The sequence below is a fragment of the Macaca thibetana genome, chromosome 4 (assembly GCF_024542745.1).
Source record: "Macaca thibetana thibetana isolate TM-01 chromosome 4, ASM2454274v1, whole genome shotgun sequence".
NCBI lineage: Eukaryota > Metazoa > Chordata > Mammalia > Primates > Cercopithecidae > Macaca > Macaca thibetana.
The window spans coordinates 23,927,626-23,952,939 of NC_065581.1; the positions used below are offsets into that span (position 1 = coordinate 23,927,626).

Sequence of the window (25,314 nt, forward strand, 5' to 3'; positions counted from 1 at the left end):
GGTAAGAAAAGAATGACCTATAATTTTTTAACAGTTAGATATTTCAAGACATATCTTATTTTACGTGCCACCTTCTAATTTAAATGAGATCACCTCTCATTCTGACCTTGTATAGAAAAAATAGCAAATAGTATGTAAGAAAATTACATACGAGTAGAAATTATGAAGACTAACTTGTACACCCCACTTTCCTCCTTTGCATTGCTGCTTCATCTCTTTCGAATTTTTGGCTTTTAATTTATCCTTTCTCATTCAGTTATTTATTCTGTGTCCCCCTCCTCCTCCTTTTGTCTCTTGCTCATATGATGCCTCTCTCAGTCATTGGCTTGGGCCTGCCCAAAAAATAACATGTGCTTGGCTCAAAACTTGAGGCAGACCCCAGAAGAGCTAAGACCTGAGTCCCACACATATTCTCCCCTAAGTCCACTGTACAACAGTGATCAGGGTCAATTACAACTGACAGGATATTGGCTTCTCTTCTTGCCTGCTGCACCCTGGATACAAGAAGCTTAACGTATCTGGGAAGCAGATGGGACTTATATGCTAGTAAAAAACTTGCTACATCCCCTAGTGAGTACACATTCTTTGGGGACAGGACTTCTGACCTTGCAGAGTCAATTATGGGGATGGGAAGCACAAAACTCCTGATGGAACACTGGGAATAATGTCCTACTTCTGCCCCTTGGTTTCAAGATTTATTAATTATTTCCACTAGAGAAAAGTGTCTGGATTCAATGTTTATACCAATATTTGCCATTCCTTGAGTGGATTCATCACATGCTACAAAATTACCACCCCCAATTCCAAAACACTATAAATTCCTACAAAAGCAAGAAAATAAATATTGCCATTTATTTCTAAGAATATCAAAGAAATATCTATACAGAACTGGCACTTCAGGCCGGGCGCAGTGGCTCAAGCCTGTAATCCCAGCACTTTGGGAGGCCGAGACGGGCGGATCACGAGGTCAGGAGATCGAGACCATCCTGGCTAACACGGTGAAACCCCGTCTCTACTAAAAAATACAAAAAAAAACTAGCCGGGCGAGGTGGCTGGCGCCTGTAGTCCCAGCTACTCGGGAGGCCGAGGCAGGAGAATGGCGTAAACCCGGGAGGCGAAGCTTGCAGTGAGCTGAGATCCGGCCACTGCACTCCAGCCTGGGCGACAGAGCAAGACTCCATCTCAAAAAAAAAAAAAAAAAAAAAAAAAAAAAAAAAGAACTGGCACTTCAGCAAGCCATACTATAGCCCTCTCGGGCTGGCATCTTCTGGGTGGTACAAAATCTGACAGAACCAGTGGATCCCTCAGCTCCTTCTCTGTGAGGTTGTTTCCCTGGTTGGATGCTAGATGTTATGAGATTCTATATCTGAGAATCAGCCATTCTGAGACATCCCGAGTAGTGGTATTGAGAGAGGCTTTGCAGGCAGGTTAATGAAAACCTACAGGGAACAGATGTCTATTCCTGTGAGAACAAACCACTTGCTCTTCCAGGATGGAAGGTGTCCAACATAGTCAACTTGCCATAAAGTAGTCAGTTCCTTCAATAACCAGTACCATCCCAGGAGCTAAGTGTTGGTCTCTGTTACTGGCAAGTTTAGCATTCAGAGGTGGCAGAAACTAGATTGTCTTTAATAAGTGGAATTCCATGTCGTGACCTATGCATAGCCCCCATCTCTGCCTCCATGAACATGCTGTAAATGTGCCTTTCTTGCCAGAACTGGGATGGTTAATGTCAAAGGCTGTTTGATGTCAACCAGATGATTCATTTTGTCTATTTGATTTTTAGTGCCTCTTCCATGGGTAGATGACTTCTACAGGTAGATGACTTCTAATATGGGCATAAATGGGGTCTCAGCTCTCTAAGTGCACCATACAGCCACTCTTTAGTGTGATGAGCCCATCTTTCACTTTTTTGTGTGACCAACAGACCCATAGCCCTTTCCCGGTCCTGAAGAATCTTCCTGCCTGTCCTCCTTGCTTCTCAAAAATCTCTCTTTCTTCTCTCCTTAATCATTGGTGTTTTAGGTTGAATTCCATCCTCCCAAAAGATACACTAAGTTCTAACCTCCAGTATCTGTAAATATGACTGTTTAGAAATAAGATCATTGCAGATGTAATCAAGTTAGGGTGAGGTCATTAGGATGGAGTTCTTAGAAGAAGAGTCTTTCTTTATAAAAGGAAAAGACCAAGTGAAGACAAAGACCTACAGGAAGAAGCCATGTGACAACAGAGGCTGAGATTAGAGTGACGTATCTCTCAAGCTAAGGAATGCTGAGTGTTGACAGCCATCATCAGAAGCTAGGAGACACAAGGATGGATTCTCCCCCACAGGACTGGGAGGAGGCTTGGCCCTGCCAACACCAGCCTCCGGAGTTGTGAGACAATACTTTTCTGTTGTTTGGAGCCACCCAGTTTGTGGTACTTTGTTACAGCAGCCCCGATAAACGATTATACTACAGGTGGAATAGCCATAGACATTTACAAAGGACTCAGATTCTTGAATTCCAGGCTGCTTCTCAATGGCCTAATATTTCTGCCCAATTATTTTTGGCTAAAATCACGGCAACAAGAAACTACAAAGTATGGATACCATTTTAAAATAAGCCAGGAAAGAGGAGAAGGGAAAATATAGGAAAGAAAAAAAAAAAAAAAAACAGATCAATGTTTTAGTACATTCTCCTACCTCCCTGTGAGTGCCAAAAACAAATGTCTGCTGGAAGCATTGGAGTAAGGGTGTAAAAATTATTTCAGAAAAGATTTTATGCCAGGAATACAAGGCAATAGAGAAAGTAATTATATAATCATGACAAATAATTCCATCTACGTATTCTGTAACATTTTTGTGACAAAATATACCTTGAAAGTTTCAACATAGAATATACAAACGATGATAAATTTAACTGGGTCATCAATTAGTTATATATATATAAAAAAAAGATGACTAACAATAAATGTTCCACAGAGTAAAATTTACCTGTAAAAGATTATTTAGGTTAGTTTTCGCTAGGATAAACTCGTGAGCCATTATATTTCTCAGTTAATTCCATAGGGCATCATCTCCAAGCCTGATCAGTAAAATACTGGGAGCACACTCCCTCATTTTTATTGTGTTTATAAATTACATATATCAACAAAACTTTATGTCTTTACTTTTTATAAAATACCAATAGAAATTGTGTTTTCTTCTTGTATGCCAATAGACCGTTTGTTTACTTTCAGGGTCCATACAGCCGTTTAGCGACTACTGATCTAGGGCAGGAGAAAACATACTATGGCCCATGAGCCCTATCTAGTCCAACACCTGATTTTTAAATAAAATTTTATTGCAACTCAGCCACACTCATTTTTTGGTGTTTGTCTCTTGTACCACAATGGTAGAGTCGAATAGTTGCAATCAGATTGTATGGACTGCAAACTCTAAAACATTTACTTTCTGATTTACAATGCTGGATCTAGATTTAACTGATCTAGATCAATTAATACTTTGATGTACAGACAGGCATGGTGTTGTGGGCCTATAGTTCCAGCAACTTGGGAAGCTAAGGTAGGAGAATTGATTGAACCCAGGAGTTTGAGGCTCTATTGTGCTATGATCATGCCTATGAATAACCAAGGCACTCCAGCCTGGGCAACATAGCAAGACCCTAACTCTTAAAAATAAATACATAAATAAATAAATAATTCAGCTATTTTGGAAAAAATACTTCAACTCTGAAGTGAAAGCATAACATTGACCATAATCTTTTTAAATTGGGTGAAACAAATATTAAATAATTTTGTTCAATAAACATTAAACTAAATAATATAGATGCAATTTCACTAATCATATAATTGACTCCAAAGTGGGTAAACCTATATATTGCTATTTTATAGATGATTTGTATAGTGAAAGGAGCATAGAACTTAGCATCAAATACCTGAGTTTATGCTCCGCTTTCATCACTAATAGCCCTAAGATCTTAAGGAACTTAACTTCTTAGAATTTTGGTTTCCTCCTCTTTAAAATAAGAGTAATGGCTAGGTGCAGTGGCTTATAACTGTAATCCCAGCACTTTGGGAGGCTGAGGCAGAAAGATAACCTGGGGTCAGGAGTTTGAGACCAGCCTTGCCAAAATGGCAAAACCATGTATCTACTAAAAATACAAAAATTAGCCCGGCATGGTGGCATGTGCCTGTGATCCTAGCTACTCAGGAGGCTGAGGCAGGACAATCACTTGAACTCGAGAGGTAGAAGTTGCAGTGAGCTGAGACTGTGCCATTGCATTCCAGCCTGGGTGACAGAGCAAGACTGTCTCAAAAAAAAAATTAATTGAAAATATTCTACTTTTTAAAATTGCTGTCAACATTGAGAGAAAATAAATAAATCTGAAAGTAATTTATAATAATTTAAAAGTTAATATGACAGAAAACCATATTTTTATATTTGATTGAAATTAGACCTTTTGACATATATAAAACAAGAATTATTCAACTTCATAAGAGTGCCATCTGCCCATTCTAATAGTTGAACACATATGTGTAAAACACTATTAGAAACTGTAAAAGATCATATATAACCTATGTCACTTCCATGTGTGTATATGTATGTTATCCTCATATATAATCATACATATAATCTGCTGTTCCACAGGATGCTAATATTCTAAACTTTAAGACTTTCAACTAATCAACTGAAAATCAAATGGTAAAAGTTGAAAGTAAAAGGGATAATGTGTTGTCATGTTATAGTGCATTGGATTGTATCCCTCAAAAAATACGTCCACATCCTCACCCCTAGAGCCTGTGTATGTGACCTTATTTGGGAAAAAAAAAAAAAGAGTCTTTGTAAATTTCATTAAGGGATCATCTTTGATTTTGGGTGGACCCTAAATCCAATGATAGTTGTCCTAATAAGAGAAAGGCAGAGAGATTTGGAGCACAGAGATAAAAGAGAAAAGGTCCTATGAACACAGAGGCAGAAAGTAAGAGTTATTCTGTGGCAAGACAAGGAACACTAAGAACCAGCAAAAGCTGGAAAGATTCTCCTGTGGATCTTCTGGAGGGAGCATGGCCCTGCCAACACTTGAGTTTGAACTTTTGACCTCCAGAACTGTGAAAGAATAAACTTCTATTGTTTAAGCCATCATAGTTGTGGTAATTTGTTACAGTAGACCTAGGAAACTAATAAACAGTACATGGTTTCATTTTGTTCTCTTTAAAATATTAAATATAAGTTTGAAATAGATACATCAAAAAGTCTAAGAGAAGCACTTAAATAGGTAAGAATGTTATCTGTGTGACAAGTATTTATCACTGAAATCTCAATTAGGTCCAAACAGGAACGATTACAGTTGAAGGATGAGTGGGTACTTAGAGAAAGAACATGTTTAAAGGAAGGCACATTAAAATGAAGACTTTTATAGAATTTTAAAACAAGAAAAAATTCAAAGCTTTGATCAAGCCAAGAAAAAGGGCAGATACACTTTTATGACACTGAAATTTTGGTGCTATTAATAGACAGTGTTAATAATGTAGGGTTTGAATATGTAAAAGCCCACTTTTTTTAATTTTAAAGAGATCCTTTTGAACAAATGTATAATTTTAAGTATGAAAGGGAATGTTTTTGGCATAGCGATAATAATGAAAATTTTTCCATTCAGTTATGTTCAACATAAGCAAGGCTTTGGGTAGGAAAAATTAATGATTTATATGAAAAGAAAAGATGGGCATAAGGACTTTAAAGCATATTATAAAAGGCAAATTTTATTTGAAACCAATCAGACTTTAGCAAGTGAGCAGAAAAGAGTGAAATGGGGTTGGTTTAACAAAGGCTTCTGAGGTTACAAAAAGAAATTACTGGACAGTGACTTGGCCACTCCTTTTCTCAGTGCAGAAAGATACTGATTACAGAAATATCAAAGGTGATCTAGCAGAAGAGAAAACATAAAATGGATTTGCCGGGTTAAATCTCCACCCCCTTTAAAAAACACAGTGAGAGACAAAGAATCCAATTTAAATATGAGTCACTGAATGATTATAGTTAAAGAAGGATGAAGAGAGAAAGAGGAAGGAAATGAGTATGAAAGACAGGGAAGAGAGAAATGGAAAAATGATAAGATCTGTAACTGGAGGTCTAAGCATGTGTCCTCATCTTGTTATTCATAAATGAAGGAGAGAGAAATGTCACATGACTGGAAATAATTTCTTGAGGGGCAAAGCAAAATATTAAAAGATTTTCCCATTGCAAATAAGGCAATTAAAACTATTCAATTTGACAAAGCGCTGGACCCAGTTGAATTACACCATAATTCAGGAGAAAAAAAAAAAAAAAAAGAGTAGCAAGGGAAATAGAGAAGCCTTTGGCAAAACTCTTTGATAGCTCAATAAGAAAAGAATAAAGGGAGCAATCATATTTGAGTCACTAATAAGCAATCTCAGATTTAGCAAAAGAAAATCATTAAAAGAACTAGTTTTTCCAACTTCAATTATTAAGCACAGGAATAAAGACTCTCTCAAATGTATGCATTTGTGATTTACCTAAGAGAACCGATATGAATTTAGGAATTTAAAATTTATTTTTACTCAGATTCAAGGCGGTACTTAATTTTACAGGAAAGTCATCCAGCAATAATAAAAGCCCACTAATGAATGAAGCACCCCAAGTCATTCTGGATGTGAAGACTAATGACACTGTATTTCACAGGCTGATGAATAATAACCAGTAAACATAAGTAGTATCACTTAAGATATTCATATTGTTACAGAAACATCTGTTTCTCTTTTTATTCACAGAAACATCTCATAACTATTTAACGCAATTAGTACATTTTTCATGGAGTACAAAAATGTTAATCCTGTACCCTGACCCTACCCATGGATCACTCCCCGTTTGCTTGCTGTTCCCAGTCGGTACTCCAAAGATTCTGTGTCACTCTGTGCGATGCCGTAAAGACAAAATTTCAGCCTCATCCTAGCTATACTACTACAATTACCACTGAATCCAGTCAAACATTTAAAGCAAAAGGTCCCTTTATGTAAGTTCTCCCCAATACCCCTATCTTTTATTCTTCTTCTGTGTGGTTTTGTATCATCCAAACTTCAAGAGTCTACCTACTTGCTAACATGGAAATGAGCACATCAAAAGCGTGAATGAGTGTAACTGCAATATTCTCAAGGGACGTTTTAGTATTCCAGGAAAGTAGAACACCTGGAGCAAAGCATCTTCAGCCACATGGAGCCAAGCTACCATGATCAGATATTCTGTCTAGTGTAAAAGGAGCATAAAAGTAAAAACCTGAAAGAACGGCACAGGTTAAGTTAAAGAGATATGGAGCCAGATCTACCAGATAGTTTAATGAAGTCAGACAATCCAAGAGAGAAATGTGTTTAATGTGTCCCTCCCTTCAAAGCAGAACTGTCTTAAAAATGGTGCCATCTCCAGTGATGGCATTCAAGGGTGGATGAACCTTCAGAGAGAAAAAAACCATGGGTTAAGTAGACACCTGTAAAGCTTGTTCCTGCCCTGACTGTCAATGCTTCTTTGATTTTCTTATTCAAAGTTAAGATCAGGCACAATCTATGAACAATTATCATTATGTTATTCACTTCAAATATTTTGCCAATAACCTGAAAGAATGGCTGATGCTTCTCAAAATTTTAAACTTATATTTTCCTTTTACATTGGAGAAATCTCGTAGAAAAGGGCAGAGGACAGAATTTTGCCTCTAGAAGGTCTGAAGTGGGTTTACTGTGCACTGATGATCACTTCAGCGCACTGCATCTTGGGTTGCACTTTTATGACTTGTCTGAGTCTGGTAAGACAGAACATTCACACACACACACACACACACACACACACACACACACACACACACGTTACGTAAACTAGGTTTATTACTTAGATAGGAGCAGCAAGGGACAGCAGAAGTCTAGGATTCAGGGAAAGCTGGTCCCCCAAGGCTGAAGAAAGCTTCCCAGGACAGATGAAATTCCATCTGTCTCTGCCTCACTTACACTGCAGCTGAGGGACCATGGAAAGCAGCTTACCCTGAGTTTTATACCCAGGGGAGATGCAGCGCACTGGGCGAAAGCATCGAAGAACATCCTGTTTTGTGGGGGCAGAACAAAGCCCAGGCTGTTGTAGCCAGCTCCTTCAGGATGTTGCATCCAAGCACATTCTACAGTTTAAGAACTACAGGAGGAATGGGGAAGAACTGGGTCAGTCCAAGGATACCCAGAGAACTGCCCTGCAGAAAGAACTGCACATATGATACCCTAGCATTTATTTATTTTCCAGAGCTGTCCAAGGAGGATATTTTATATCATTTCTTGAGGTGTCACTATATTGTTCTATTTATAAATAGGTAATTCACTAGTAAATGTGCATCAGTAATGAACTTTTTTTTAAAATTTGACTTGGGCAAGAATAGATGCATGTTAATCTTATTAATTTATGCTATAGCAACCTACAGTCTCAAAATCTCAGTAGCTTAAATACAGCAAAGATTTGTTTCTCATGCACATGAGGTCATTGTAATGCCAGGTGACTCTCCAGGGCAGCAGTTCTCCATGCAGTAACTCAGAGATCTAGGGTAATCTATATGTTATCATACACACACACACAGAGAGAGAGAGAGAGAGAGAGAGAGAGAGAGAGAGAGAGAGAGGGAGGGAGGGAGGGAGGGAGGGAGGGAGAGAGAGAGACATTCAGGAGTATACATAGGAATATATATGTAATACATTATTAATTTACCAATAGCTTTTCTTCAATGAAAAGTTAGTTAAATCTTTCCTACTGAAAATTCTATTAGAAAATAAGTAGGTGCAAACACATTCCTTGCTTGAATGTTGAACTATAATCTTAAAAACTACAGAAGCTATTGAGATAGTTCAAATACCCATTTTTTTCCTTTTCTAGTTTTACTAGTGAAGACTTACCTCCTTTTAGACCTATAACCTCTTACAACATCGATTTAATCTCCCTTTTGCTACCAGAATGTATTGACATTTTAAATCTAGGAGGAAAAAGAACTACTGAGTTGATTGACAAAGATGTCGTATCAGTATGCATCTCTGAGCATCTCTGATCCTCCTCCTCTCCTAATTCCTTCTACTTCCTCGTCACATTTTTCTTCATATGAAGATCACCCTAGTGGCTGGAAGTTCCCCTCTGAGAATCCAACTCAGGCTAGATGAAATCAAATTTTGCCGGAGATAAGGTCTTCTCCACCAGTAGCCCATCTTGTAAGCCTTTCCTTAAAAAGAACCATTTGTCTTTGAGGTGCTTCTTTCATTCTAAGAAAACTTTCATTTTTATGGCTTTAGGGGAGCACTCTCCTTGGAAAAGTCTGGTATACTAATACACAAAGTATCATAGTAACTGAACCAGGCCCCTCCATTCAGCACTGGTAATAGTTCATAGTGAAGAGTCAAATATGCTCTAGGTATGCCGAGCTAGATGCTCTTTTCATAGAATCTCTTCTAATGTTTAAAACAGCATAGGTAGGTATTGCAATGCAGGTTCTTTTCAGCTCTTCCTAAAGTTGAGGAAACTGAGCTGGAGAGCAGGTTCAGAGACTGCTCAAGACCCAGTGATAGTACCACGAATCTAATCCAGGGAAATCTGACTCCAACAAAATACGGAGCTCTTTCCACTGTATTTTAACAGGGAACAACTGTTTTAGTAAAAGTGCTTTACTGTTTTCTATTATTACATATTCAAAGACTGTCTGGAGAAATTTTTCTTCCTTTTTTCTTTTTCTTCTTTTTGGAGGCGGCGTGAGGGAGGGGTCCAGGGGAAGAGCCTCAGGTAACAACTGCACTGCATCTGCCTGAGGTCAGTTCTTCCTGAGCTCTACAGACCAGTTATTAAAATGAAATGTAAAGGCAACAATCTATTTCTCTTTTCTTGCCTTTGTCCATTTAGGCTGCCACAACAAAATACCTTAGACTGGTAACGTACAAACAAATTCATTTCTTACGGTTGTGGAGGCTAAAATGTCCAGGATGAAGATGCTGGCAGATCTGGTGTCTGGTGAGGTGTCTGGTTCATCTATGAACCTTCTGGTTCATAGATGGCGCTTTCTTGCCGCATGCTCACATGGTGGAAGCGTCAAGCGGTCTCTCAAACCTCCTTTATAAAGGCAGTAATCCCATTCATGAGGGCATCACCCCCATGACCTAATCATCACCTCCCACCTTGGGAGTTAGGATTTCAACATATAAATTTGGAGGGGACACAAAGACCATAGCATCTTTAAGTTGTGAAAAATAATTTTCTTTCAAAATTACTTACATAGGTTAAATGCTGACATTCAACAAATATGCCATTTCCGTAAGTTAGGCATCATCAGAATCAGGAACCACAAAACAGGGCACAGGCAGGCTTGCTTCACATCTCCAAGGGCTGCCTCACATGCACCTCTGCTCTCAGTCATTAAAGCACCTGAGCCATCAGACAGACCCTGGTGTGGGTTATGACAGCTAATAACCAGGGGCAGCTCTCCCTCCCACCACGTGAGCTTTTATGTTGAGTTCGTTTATAGAAAGCATCTCAAAAGGAATTCTTAGATCCAAACAGGTAGTTATTATGCAAACATTGTAATACAGTCTCATAAAATCTCAGTGAAAAACACCATCAGCTATCCTGAGATCATGGGACAAGAATCCATCAAAAACATGGTAGTGGGGAGGGAGTGTTACCAGGCCATTTCCAGCAATCTTTCTTATTTTTAATTACTAGATGAGAAGGAAAAGCATACACATGAAAATGCATGCCAGTGTTTCTAGGTGAACAAAATGACAAAAGCCATAATTCAGACACAGCAGCCATCTTGTCACAGTGTACAGAGCTGTTTGGAAAAGCAGCAGCCACACGGGAAAGACAAAACCTGATATATCCCACCCCTCAAAATAAAAAACTTGTCTCCAGCTGGGCATAGTGGCTCACGCCTGTAATCCCAGCACCTTGGGAGGCCAAGGCGGGTGGATCACTTGAGGTCAGGAGTTCGAGACCAGCCTGGCCAAGATGGTGAAACCCCATCTCTACTAAAAAAGAAAAAAAAAATTACAAAATTAGCCAGGCGTGGTAGCACGTGCCTGTAATCCCAGTTACTCAGGAGGCTGAGGCAGGAGAATCCCTTAAAACTGGGAGGCAGAGGTTGCATTGAGCCAAGATTATGCCACTAAACTCCAGCCTGGGTGACAGAGTGAGACTCCATCTCAAAAAACAAACAAACAAAAAAAAGAAACCTTGTCTCTTCTCCCTTTTGTATAACACTACAGTAAGTAGCGAAACACTAGAAAGTGAACTTTTTTTTACTGCTCAACTTAAGGGAATTTCTGAAAATTATAAACTTAATTTTATAATGTCCAAGTCCACTTGAGTTTCAGGGAAGAATGATTATACTCACTAATTTTCCCTCCAGGAGCAGGCAGATCTAGAAGAGTTGAAAGCTTTTCTCCTTAGACTCAAAATGAAATTTACCAGCTAGAGTTACAGGAAGAGCAATGACTAAATCAAAACTGACACAGGACAGTAAGATGACTATTTAAAAAATTTTGTGATTCATGAATGCTTTAAAGTTGAGAATATTTCAAATATATTTAATGCAGTTGACAATCACCTTTTGAAGTCTATATTATTCCAAGTTCATTGAGGAAATAAGTTAAAAAAAAAAAAGTCAAAAGGCAAATGTGACTTGCCCTATGTCACGCTGTTCCCACATGATGAATATGAGACTTAAATCAAGGTTTCTAAACTCTGTAACTCATTCAATTGGAATGGAGTTAAGTCATATCACTGAGAAAAGGAAAATGTGATAGCTAAATAAAACTTCATGTAGAATCAGGTTGGATAAAGGTAAATCTGTCCACAAATATGCAAGGGTGAACTTGATCTCCATTTCTTCAATTCATTCTTTCACTTTTCAGTATGACTCAGAGTTCCAGGACCACAGAACAATTTTAGTTGTAATTTAAAAATTCTTAAAATAGGCCTGGTGCAGTGGCTAATGCCTGTAATCCTAATAGTTTGGGAGGTTGAGGCAGGCAGACCACTTGAGGTCAGAAGTTCGAGACCAGCCCAGCCAACATGGTGAAACCCCATCTCTACTAAAAATGCAAAAAAAGAAAAAAGAAAAAGAAAAAAGAAATTGGCCAGGCATGACAGCAGGCACCTGTAAAATCCCAGCTACTTGGGAGGGTGAGGCAGGAGAATCGCTTTTATATCACTTGAATCCTGGAGTTAGAGGTTTCAGTGAACCAAGATTTTGCCACTGTACTCCAGCCTGGACCACAGAGTGGGACTCCACCTCAAAAATAAAAAATTCTTAAAACATATGTGCATCTTAGTCATGAGACATATTAAAGTGAATAAGAACAGTGGGAACGTAGCAGGAAACATTGGGGATGGCTTTCTTTTCTAAAATCCTGGTCTTCCTCAAACCGTGCATACATCTCAACAGAGCCATCCCCTCCTCAGAGACTGTGGCTCTGAAGTGGACAGCAGGCACACGCTCCAAACTGAAATCATTTGGAGCATCTGTGTAGCCAGCTGTGTTTCTTTTTTCCTGAGGCTCCTTGTTCAGGGTAAGAAATTTCACGGACAGATGAAAAAAAAGCTGCCTTGGCACTTCTGAAATGTGCTGAACCACAGCAGATAAACAACTAAACTACTGGAGTCAAGTCTCCAGGGAAAACACTATTCCCAGCCCTGGAAAACAGAGCGCATTACAAAAGCCAGGCAAGAGACACTCTCTTAGCCGAGTAAACAACGACATTCAATACATATGTTCTGTGCACTTTTGCTGGATAGAAAGGGAATCATTTCAGATTCACTGTTGCTAGCTCAGCAACTAACATCCAGAAAGGGAAGGACAGTGACAGAAATTCCTAGAAAAGAGAACTGAGTTGGATGCATCTCTAATGGTACAGACCAAAAAGCAGGATCACAACCTAAAGCAGGAACAAGTAAGTCAACAGTAGTTACTCAGCCTGTCAGCTTATCCTGGGGCTATCCAACATTTCCATTTCTTTCCTGCGAACAGCTCTCTACCCCAGCTATTCTCAAACTTTTGAGTCTCAGGCTACCTTACACTGTTAAAAATGTTTGAGGCTGGGTGCGGTGGCACACGCCTGTAATCCCAGCACTTTGGGAGGCCGAGGCAGGTGGATCACCTAAGGTCAGGCATTCGAGACCAATCTGGCTAACATGGAGAAACCCCATCTCTACTAAAAATACAAAAAGTAGCCAGATATGGTAGTGTGTACCTGTAGTCCCAGCTACTCTAGAGGCTGAGGCAGGAGAATCGCTTGAACCCGGGAGGCGGAGGTTGCAGTGAGGAGAGATAACGCCATTGTACTCCAGCCTGGGTGACAGAGTGAGACTCTGTCTCAAAATAAATAAATAAATAAATAAAATAAATGTTTGAAGACCCCTAAGAGCTTTGGGTTATGTTGGTTATATCAATTTACATTTAGCATTAGAAAATAAAATATTTTAAATATGTATTTATTCAATTAAAAATAATAAAGCCATTATATGTTAATTTAAAAGTCTATTTTTAAAAAGCTATTTCCCTAAATATAACATTGGTTTACGTTTTTGCAAATCTCCTTGATGCCTAGTATAAGAAAAAGTAGCTAGATTCACATATCGGCTTCTAGATTCCATCTGTTACAATATTCTATGTCATGAACCCTCTAGAAAACTCCATTCTACACCCATGAGACTAGGAGAGTCATAATAATGTATTAGTATTATTTTTAAAGGTTTTGACCCCTCACACAGTTGCTGGAACCCTCAGGTATTCCTGGATCACACTGAGAACCACCATCGTACTTTCCGTTACACTGAGGGTGTCACAGAAGCGCAGGTTTGCTTCTTTTTCAGTTAACTCACTCAGTCAAAAATAAAATTTGAAAACAAAGAGTTGCATTTGGTTATATTTTCGATTAAGACATGCTCAAAACCTGACTCCTTCACTCACCCAATGAGTAGGCATGAGGAAGTTTCTAGGGCCTCATTTCATTGTCTGTAAAAGGGATCTAAAATACCTTTCACATTGGCCTGCTGTGAAGATGAGAACAAAAATCTCCTGCCACAAAGTAGACACTTGAACATGGCACTTTATTAATATCGAAAACTCCAGAAGGCCCAGCCCAGGCCTGGCTGGAAGGAAGGTTCTAAGAGCTAGTCCTGTGACCCTGTCTGTAACCTCAGGGGTGTCTGCAGACTGAGCTGCAAGGTCAACCCACCCTGTGACGTTAATTCAAAAAATTATTATGACAAGATAAACGAGATTCCAGCCAAAGAGGGCTCTGCACCAATCCAAGCACCTTGCCCTCATTGTAACAATTGTTCATCAAGTAAGAAGAAACTGGCATTGACGAGATGCCAATTGCACAACAGAACTAGTCACGTAACCCTGAGTGAGCTGCTTAACTAGCTGGAAGTTAATGGAAAGCGTCCCCAGACCCAATGGCTTTGCCGTGCTGACGCTGACTATATACTCTCACGGTCTCACAGTATGTGATCGCTCATATCTGAATGTGGAGTTACTAAGATATCAGAAACTGCACCTGGGAGTTAGTAGACTTACACTACGCTGTTACTTAAAGTACTATGTTGTTGGTGTCCTGTGCCCTTCACTAAAGCTAGGTTAATGTGATGCTGGGGCCCCCTAACATCTCTCATGAGTTTTAATGTCCACCAAACTCACGAGCACTGTTGCTTCTATGAGAGTGAGCATTGAAAGATTCTGAGTTAGCGTTTAATCCACTTTTCAGTCTCATTTTGCATTAGACTGTGGATGAGCAAACCTCCAGAGTCAGAAGTTTGTTAACTCATAAATCCATCTGGACCTCCAAAATCACATGTGCAATGTTAGAGCTTTAGAAAGCTGTAACTAGAAAGGGCCTGCTAATCTAATCCAGATTTTTCACTCATTGAATAACTATTCCACCATGTGTCTTGCACTGTTTTCGCATCTGATACACAACAATGAATAAGTTTAAAACTTACAAGTTTAAATGTATATAAACTTACATAAACAGTTTATATAAACTTATATGTTTATATATGTTTAAACTTATAAGTTTAAAATAAGTTATAAAACTTGAGACAAATGTAATCAGAAAATAAACAAGAAAAAAAGATAATCTCAGTCAAAAGTGCTATAACTATAACAAAAAGAGCAGGTATTTGGGTTACTATTGGGGTTAGAGTGGCGTAGGGAAGTTATTACTTGAAGTTAGCTAGTTAGTGAGGAACAAGAATGGAATACAGCACATGAAGAAGTAAACTTGATACTCTTTATGATATTGGATAGTGAAGATGACTTTCTTGGTTATTAGAAAATCAAAAATAATTTCCATTGGTGTTTCACTCTAAATTAATTCACCAGGTCATATACCCATACTTCCTTTATGTTTTATCAAATCCTGTAAAAACAGAAGCCATGATACAAGTAAATACTTTGTATTCTGATTATATTAGAATTGTATCAGGGAATAAAGGTCTTATAACAGACCCTAACGTGCACATAAAACCACCTAAAAAATAGAACCTGCTATATACATATTTGGCCCAAAAGGGAAAAAAATTTAACTATCTCCCACAATTGCTTTTTCTTTTATAATCTTATCTCCCTCAGCTATCTGAAGTTGTTGTTTTTTGTTGTTGTTGTTTTGTTTTGTTTTGTTGAGACAGAGTCTCGCTCTGTCGCTCAGGCTGGAGCGCAATGGTGTGACCTTGGCTCACTGCAACCTCCGCCTCCCAGGTTCAAGCGATTCTCCTGCTCAGCCTCCTGAGTAGCTGGGACTACAGGTACACACCACCGTACCTGGCTACTTTTTGTATTTTTAGTAGAGATGGGGTTTCTCCATGTTAGCCAGACTGGTCTCGAATGCCTGACCTTAGGTGATCCACCTGCCTCAGCCTCCCAAAGTGCTGGGATTACAAGCATGGGCCACTGCACTAGGCCCCAAAGTTTCTTTTTTAAAAACAATTTTAATATTTTATGATAGTATAACATTTATACTTTAAATTGCAGAGTCGACTCTTAATTTTCACAAACCAAACACTCCCACATACTTAGCACATAGATTGTGAAACAGAATCCTAGTGTGAGCACCTTAGAAGACCCCATTGTATTTTCTTCCAAAAAAAAATACCAGTCATCCATGGAAAACAATTTCCTGGCTCTTAACAGCATACATTGCCTCTTTTGTACTTTACATAGATGGAATAATATAGTATGCATTCTTCTGTGTCTGGCCTCCTGAGCTCAACATTTTGTTAGTGACATTCATTCATTTTGTTGCATGATTGTAGATCATTTATTTTCATTGTTGTAAACACACATTTCATGGTATGACTACGTCAATTTATTCATCCACTCTCTTGTTAATGGACAGTTAGAATAATTCCAGTTGGGAGCTATTACAAATAGCACTGCTATGGACACTCTTATTCATGTCTTTTTGTGAACACATGAACTTATTTAGTATGACACATACACATACACAGGGTCATCCCTTGGTATCCATGGGGATTGGTTCCAGGACCAATTCTGTATCTCTGATACAGTTTAAATCATCTCTAGATTACTTATAATACCTAATGAAATGTAAATGCCACATGTTATTTTATGGTATTGTTTAGAAAAAGAAAAGAAAGAAGTCTGTATATGTTCAGTACAGATGAATGTTTTTACAAATATTTTTCATTACCAGTTGGTTGAATTCATGAACACAGAACCCACGGCTATGGAGGGCCAACTATATGCATATATTTGGGTGATAAGGTATATTTATGTTCATCCTTAATAGTGTCAAAAGTTTCTAAAGTGGTTATTCCAATGTACACTTTTACCAGCAAAATATAAAACTTCCAAATTTTTTTTCTTATTAAAATTGGAGGATCTTGTCTACTATTTTATCAAGGCCATATTCTCCACTACTGAATTTCATAACCAACTCAACCATTAGTTTCTAATGACTATGACTGACACCAATAATGTTGGTATCATCACTGATATCCTAATAAAAAGTTATTGGATTTGTCCCATGTCTTAACCTTAAAAAAGTTCTCAAATGATGAGATGTCAAATATGTCAGTAGAAACATTATACCTCAAAAACTGGAAAAACAAGAACAAACTAAGCCCAAAGTTAGCAGAACAAAAATCAAAGCAAAAATAGAGCAAAAATTAAAAAAAAAAAAAAACCAACAAAACTAAGAGCTGGTTTTTTAAAAAGATAACCATAATCAACAAACCATTAGCTAGACTGAGAAGAAAAAAAGACTCAAACAAATAAAATCAGAAATGAATGAGGAGACATAACTGATATCACAGAAGTAGAAAGGCTTATGAGAGACTATTGGATAACCAACAAATTGGATAACCTAGAAGAAACTGATAAATTCCTAGATACAGACAACATACCAAGAGTGAATCACAACAAAATAGAACACCTGAACAGGCCAATAATGAGTAAGGAGATTAGATCAGTAATAAAAAGTTTTCCATCAAGGAAAACCCCAGAACCTGATGGCTTCACTGCAAAATTCTAACCAACACTTAAAGAAAAATACCAATCCTCCTCAAACTCTTTCAAAAACCTGACCTAGAGGGAATACTTCCTAACTCATTTTATGAGGTGTGCCATACCCTGAGGGTGAAGCCAAACAAGAAAACTACAAAAAGAGAATATTACAGGCCAAAATCTTTGAATATAGATGCAAAAATCCTCAACAAAATACTAGCAAACCAAATTCAGTATAACATTAAAAGGATCATTCACCATGATATAGACAGATTTATCCCAGGGATGCAAAGATATTTTAATATATGCAAATCTGTAAATGTGATAAGCCACATGAACAGAATGAAGAAAAAAATGGTCATTTCAATAACTGTAGAAAAATCATTGGACAAAAATTTGACATCCTTTCATAATAAAAATTGTCAACAAATTATATGTAGAAGGAATGTACCTCAACACAATAAAGGCCACATATCACAAACTCACAGTTAATATTATACTCAACAGTGAAAAGTTGAACACTCTTGCTCTAAGATAAGGAATAAGGTAGGGATACCCACTTTCATCACTTATTTCAACATAGTACTGGAAGTTTTAGCCAGAGCAATTAGGCAGGAGAAATAAAAAAAAGGTATTCAAATTGGAAAGGAAGTTAAATTATCCCTGTTTGAAGATGACCTATCTTATTTATGTTTAAAAAACCCTAAAGAGTTCACCAAAAACCTCTTAGGACTAATAAATTCAGTAAACTCACAGAATTTAAAGTCAACATACAATGAGAGGCATTTCTATACACTGATAACAAATTATCAAATTAAGAAAATAATCTTATTTACAATAGGTACAAAAAAACAGGAATAACTTTAATAAGAATGTAAAAGATCTGTATACTGAATACTACAAAATATTAAGGAAATTGAAGATACAAACAAATGAGAAGATATCCCATGTTCATAAATTGAAAAAAATAACATTGCTAAAATATTCATACTACCGAAGGCGATCTATGGATTCACTGCAAACCCTGTCAAAATTTCAATGACATTTTCCACAGAAATAGAAAAACAATTCTAAAATTTGTGTGGAACCACAAAAGACTTCAAATGGCCTAAGCACTCTTGAGCAAAACAGACAAGGCTGGAGGCATCACACAACCTGACTTCAGAATATTCTACAAAGTAATAGTAATCAAAACAGCATGGTACCGGAATAAAAACAGATATACAGATCAGTGAAGCAGAATATAAAGCCCAGAATTAAACTCATGCATTTACAGTCAATTGATTGCCAAGAGCACACAATAGAAAAAGTCTCTCCAATAAACAGAGTAGGGACAACAGGATATCCACAAGCAGAAGAATGAAATTAAATGCTTATTCACACCATATACTAAAATCGGTTCAAAATGGATTAAAGATTTATATGTAAGATCTGAAACTGTAAAACTAATAAAAGAAAACATGGGAAAAGTTCCATGACACTGGTATGAGTGATAATTTTTTAATATAAACCCAAAAGCAAAGGCAACAAAAATTAGTAAGTGAAATTACATCATAATAAAAAGCTCTGCACAGCCAAGGAAACAATCAACAGAGTGAAGAAACATCCTATAGAATGGAAGAAAAGATTTGTAAACCTTACATCTGATAAAGGATTATTGTCCAAAATACATAAGAAACTAAAGCAATAGTAATAAAAGAACCCAACTAAAAATGGACAAAAAATCTGAATAGACATTTCTCAGAAGAGGATATACAATTTTCCAACTAGCATAGGAAAAAATGCTCAAATTAACTAATCAGAGAAATGCAAATCAAAACCACTATGAGGTAACACCTCACATCTGTAAGAATGCCTATTTTCAAAAAGACAAATGGTAAGTGTTGAAGAGGATACTGAGAAAAGAGAACCCTTGTACACTGTTGGAATATGACTTAGTATAGCCATTATGGAAAATGTGGAGATGTGTTAGGCTGTTCTTGCATTGCTATAAATAAGTCCCTGAGACTGGATAATTTTATAAAGAAAAAAGGTTTAATTAACTCACAGTTCTATAGGCTGTACAGGAAGCGTAACTCTGGCATCAGCTTCTGGGGAGGCCTCAGGAAGCTTACAATCATGGTGAAGGCAAAACAAGAGGAGGGACTTGACCAGATCTCAAGAGAACTCACTCACTTTGGTGAAAACAGCAACAAGCCATGAGGCAGGCATCCACTCCCATGACCCAGACACCTCCCATCAGGCCTTACCTCCAGCATTGGGCTTTACAATTCAACATGAGATTTGGGTGGGGACAAGTATTTAAACTATATTAGGAGGCCTCTCAAAAAATTAAACATAGGACTACTGCATGATCCAGCAATCCCACTAATTAGTATATATCCAAAAGGAAATATAATCCATATGTTGAAGAGATATCTGCACTGCCATGTTCACTGCAGAGAGAGTGGAGGGAGGAGGTGCTACACACTTTTAAATGTCCCTACTCTGTTCATTGAAGAGACCTCTTTTTCCATTGTGTGCTCTTGGCAATCGACTGTAAATGCATGAGTTTAATTCCGGGCTTTATATTCTGCTTCACTGATCTATATATCGGTTTTTATTTCAGTACCATGCTGTTTTGATACTGTGAGTGCGAGCAGGAGAGCAGGGAGGAGGTGCTACACACTTTTAAATGACCAGATCTCAAGAGAATTCACTCACTTTGGTGAAGACAGGACCAAGCCATGAGGCATCCACTCCCATGACCTACACACGTCCCATCAGGCCTCACCTCCAGCACTGGGCTTTGCAATTCAACATGAGATTTGGGTGGGGACAAATATGTAAACTATATTAAGAGGCTTCTCAAAAAATTAAACAAAACTGCTGCATGATCTGGCAATCCCACTAATTGGTATATATCCAAAGGAAATGAAATCCACATGTTGAGATCAGCACTGCCATGTTCACTGCAGCATTATTCACAATAGCCAAGATATGGAATCAACCTAAGTGTCCATCAATGGATGAATGAAAAAAAAAATTGTAGTACATATAATTAACTACTGTTCAGCCTTAAAAAAAAAAAAAAAAGAAAATCTTGTCATTCAAGACAACATGGATGAACCTAAATGACACTGTGTTAAGTGAAATAGGCCAGGAACAAGAAAACAAATATCATATGACCTTATGTATATGTGGAATCTAAAAAATGTTCAATTCATTGAAGTCAAGAGTACAATGGTGGTTACCAGAGCCCAGGGATGGGAGTGGGGGTATGTTAGTCAAAGGATACAAAATGTCAGATAGGAAGAACCAGTTCAAGAAGCCTACTGTACAACATCATGACTACCATTAATAACAATATATCATGTTCTTGAAAATTGCTAAAAGTAGATTTTAAGCTTCTCAACACAAAAAAATGTTTGTATGAGGTAACGCATATGTTAATTTGCTCAATTTAGCCATTCCACAATGTATACATATTTCAAAATGGCATGTTGCCTATAATTAACATATACAATTTTCGTTTGTCAAGTTAAATAAAAGCCTCAAAAAAGAGAAATCAGTAGGAAAAGAGGATCCTAAGTTTCCAGTTCCCAAATCATATGGTCAAATCTTCTATTACTCTGCAACAAATGTAAACCAGTTTCAGACAGTTGGTGTTAGGACAGAGCCACAGCGCTTGAGTTATTCAATCTAGCCTGGAGCCTTGCACTCAAAAGTGTGGTCCTCAGATCAACAGCATGGCCTCACCTAAGAACATGTTAACAATACAGAGTCTCATCATGCCACCCCAGACCTACTAAATCAGAATCTTTATTCAGCAAAATCTTGATTATAATTTCAGAAGTACTGCTATAGAGATCTACTACGAGGAGCAGCCACAGAGGTGAAATTTCACTCATCATGGGTTAATAGAGCTCATGGGCACTTCACAGCCAAAACACATGCACCTGCAGAAAGTCCATCTGTCTGTCCCCGAGGTCATCTTTTTACCTCCTACTTGTACCTAAGACTTCTATGCCCAAAGACAAGAGCAGAGTTTACTGGGAGAGGAGACACACAATTATAATAAAATGTTGTTGAGGTTGCTGACAAGATTTATAGCAAATGTTATAAATTTACGTATCTTTTAAAAAGCTATTAGTTCTCTTTGCAGTGATGAGAGAAGGTTTCCGAGAGATGAAGTTTGCCTAGTCTGGAACAATAGGTAAGAGCTTGCCAGTCAGAGAAGTGGCAGTACAAATCAAGGAAAGAAACAAACAAAACAAAAAGGCATTCAGAAAAGTTTTCTTTGTAGCATTTGTCTTTACTTTCTGCACGTTTTCCAACTCTGTGACTCTCCCCTTCCTCCTGATGTGTATCAGTGTTAATTCTTCTCTCCTCCTCCATTTTGCCTCTGCTATGCATCTCTCTCTAAATGCTCTCAATAATGTCATTGATCTTTCCAAAACAGCAGCTGCATAGGCTGTGCACTGCACAACTCCAGAGGAAAACATTCACAGCACAGACAAAATTACTAATGGCATCCCCTGGAATTATGTTCTGCAACAGCCCTAACACAATCAAGCAAAGTCTTTCTCTCTTGATACTCCAAGAAAACTTACCATGGGTATTACACTGTTGAACACCCCTCAAGAAATGCTCTTTTTGTTGTCTGTGATACTGTATAATAATGACTGCTTTCATACAACTTCCATAAATGACTTTTCTGCCCCTCCTTACCTTTTCCCACAGACTGACAGCAAGTATTTCAGATTTCCCAAGACTTATTCCTTAGCACTTATGACTTGTATAATTTAATAACAAAAAGAAACAAACTTTTTTCTAATAGTCAATGGTATTATCTGTGGATCCCTAAATATTCCTGTTTGTTCTCTTGTACTCTCAATCTTCAGTTTCATACTGGCAGATATCTGCAGGACTTTTATTTGCCTCAAATACATAAATAATTCAAACACACACACACCCTCCACTACCAAAAAAATTTCCCCTGAACAATTCCCTTACCTTTCAGGAACCAAGTCTCAGAACCTTAAAATTACTACTGATTCATTCCTCTAGTTCAACTTTATATCCACCCATCCCGTTGATGGGTTTTTATTTTAAGCTACACAATGACATATTCCTTTGTAACATCCTCAGTAGGAAAATATGGTTATATAGAATTCTAGGGTCACTAATTATACAGCCATCTCTGTCTTAAGAAAGCATAGCAAAACGCAGAAGAATGAGCACTAAGAAGGCAATGTATTTTGGGGATAAGCTTGAATTCTTTTTTAAAATCAAATAATTTACAAAGTCCAGGAGCTTAAGGGTTATTCATAGCAGTGACTCACAGTACACAAGTGGAACACTTGTGTGCCTTGAGCCACTGAAGGTGACAGCCATCAGCATGGAAGATGTAATTAGACTCTTAAAACACAGGAATGCAGCAGCGGTGGTGAAGGCCTGGGCTCCCTCAAGCGAGAGGTATTTTCTTGAAGGAGAGTCATTATGGAGCCACTGGTTTCTACAGGCTGCCTGCGGGCCTTGCCTCGTGATCTCTCTCCATCTCCAAGGCTCATTCTGGTCTCTATCTGTCACCACATTGCCTTGTCCTCTGACTCCTTCTGTGTCTCTTTTATAAAAATTCCTGCTATTACAATGAGCCCACTTGAATAACCCAGCATAACCTCTTCGTCTCATAATCCTTCATTTAAGTACATCTTCAGCCCCTTTTGCCACATGGGGTAACATTCACAAATCCCAAGGATTCTGCAAATACAAATTATGAGTTCCAACATAAAATCTGGCAAAGAGCTCACCTCCATACTGCTGTCCCCAGAAGCACTTTTATTCAATAGTAGAGCTCCACCTACTATTTCAAGAGTGACTGTATAAAGACGTCAAAAGTGTTTATCAGGAGTCTGCTATGTATCATCATTGTCCTGCCTGCTTAGAGATGACTGTAGCAGGAGAGACATATATATATTAGTAAGTACTTTTGATGTGTCCTAGTGAATACAAATATACAAATAGTTTAGTAATTGACCCACTTCTATACTTCCCTCTTCCACTTTTAAGGATTCATGTGATTGGACTGGGTCCACTGGGATGATCCCAGATAATCGTTTCATTTCAAGGTCTTTAATTTAATTACACTTGCAAAGTCCCTTTTGCTATCTGAGCTAATATTCACAGGTTCCAGGGATTAGGATTTAGACATCTTTTGGGGACCATTATTCTGTTGACCATAGGAGGAGTGCATGCAAGATTTAAAAAACTAAACTAGCAAAATCAACGATACAGGAAGACCTGGGATCTATTCAGAGCTCTTCCTTTTGAACACATTTTAAGTACATTAGTTTTATTTGTATAAAGATCATGCACGCAAATTGAGGAAAACACAAATATAGGCATGATCCCACAAATCAAATGTACCACTGACATTCTGAAGGACGGGTCACTTACCGAGTCAATTCAAGCGTCAACATGTTACGGTCCACGATTTGACAGATGGGAGTATATCTATGAGAATGTTTATTTCAGCATCACCTAGAGGGCAGAAAGTTGAAGGCAATCTGGTTGTCTATTATTGGGAAAGTGAAGAGGGGACTATCAACAGATAGTTACATATGACCAGTATAACTCAGTAATCAAGAGGAGTTATTAGATGTACTCTAGCATGGAAGGGAGGTCAAAAATCAAAGCAGTAGTGAAAACAGGTAGTAACAGAATAAGCTAATACAGTACTATTTACATATAAGTCATATATATGTCATGCATATATTTTACAAGAGCATATATAAACAAAATTATATAAAATATATACATGCATAGATTTATAGTGTGTGGGGGACACAAAAGTTGGAAATAAGAAATAAAACCAATTTTTAAAATAAAAAAATTCTAGTGTTACCAAGCTTCTGAATTCTTTTTCACCCTGCCTTCTGTTTTATACATAATTTATTTTAAGTAGTTAGGATCATGCTATTTACAGTTTTATGTTTTGCATTTTAAAATTCTTAATACTAAATCATGAACAACTCTCTATATTTGATAGCACTCTGATTATTTCCTCAGAACAGATTCTTAGAAATGGAATTATTGCATCAAATAGTAAAAATATTTTAAATGCTCTTAATTTAAAATAACACCAACACTGTATGAAAATGTCCAAACCACAGTACTATGAGTATAATCAAGTTGATCCATTTTAACATAAAGGTTAAAAGAATTACAATACTGTTGCATGCATATCTTTTAATTATTGAATCTGACCCTTTTTATATACAGTTGACTTTCATTATTCACAGTAGTTATGTCCTATAAAGTCACTGTGAACACTGAATTATTGATAACTCAATTATTGCTATTTCATTTATTTGAAAAATGTGTTACATTTATTTTTCAAAACTGTTAATCTATTAGTACCTATGTTATCTTCCACTTGAATTCAGAATTATTTTAGAAGATTATTAAAATCTTATATATTATTGGGGTTACTCAATCTACAGATGTATTGGTAATTTCCGTTTTCATACAGAAAACTGTACTCAGGACCTGAACCCAAACACTTGACCAAAAGGACCTAACACATACCTGCAGAGGTCTCCACCCAAAAACAGAATGTGTATTATTCTCACTGCCACATACTCCAAAACTGACCACATGATCAGACATAAAATACTTAGCAAATACCAAAATCATACCAACCACACTCAGACCACAGTGAAATAAAAATAGAAATCCTTACTATGAAAAATCACTCAAAACCATACAATTACATGGAAATTAAACAACCTACTCCTGAATGACTTTA

The 25,314-nt window shown here is 37.5% G+C and overlaps 1 protein-coding gene and 1 long non-coding RNA gene across 3 annotated transcripts in view; one reads left to right on the top strand and one right to left on the bottom strand.

Annotated features, from left to right (window-relative positions):
- LOC126953007 (uncharacterized) overlaps positions 1-25,314 on the bottom strand; it is a 233,489-nt gene that overhangs the window by 186,759 nt on the left and 21,416 nt on the right. The window lies entirely within an intron of this gene.
- ACOT13 (acyl-CoA thioesterase 13) overlaps positions 1-25,314 on the top strand; it is an 812,642-nt gene that overhangs the window by 36,447 nt on the left and 750,881 nt on the right. The window contains exon 1 of one of the 2 annotated variants that reach the window (XM_050788248.1): positions 10,665-10,668. The exons of the other annotated variant lie outside the window; for it this stretch is intronic. The gene's annotated coding sequence lies outside the window, so the exon portion shown is untranslated. Of the gene's footprint in view, positions 1-10,664; positions 10,669-25,314 lie in introns of those variants that run through there. 2 annotated transcript variants of the gene reach the window in all.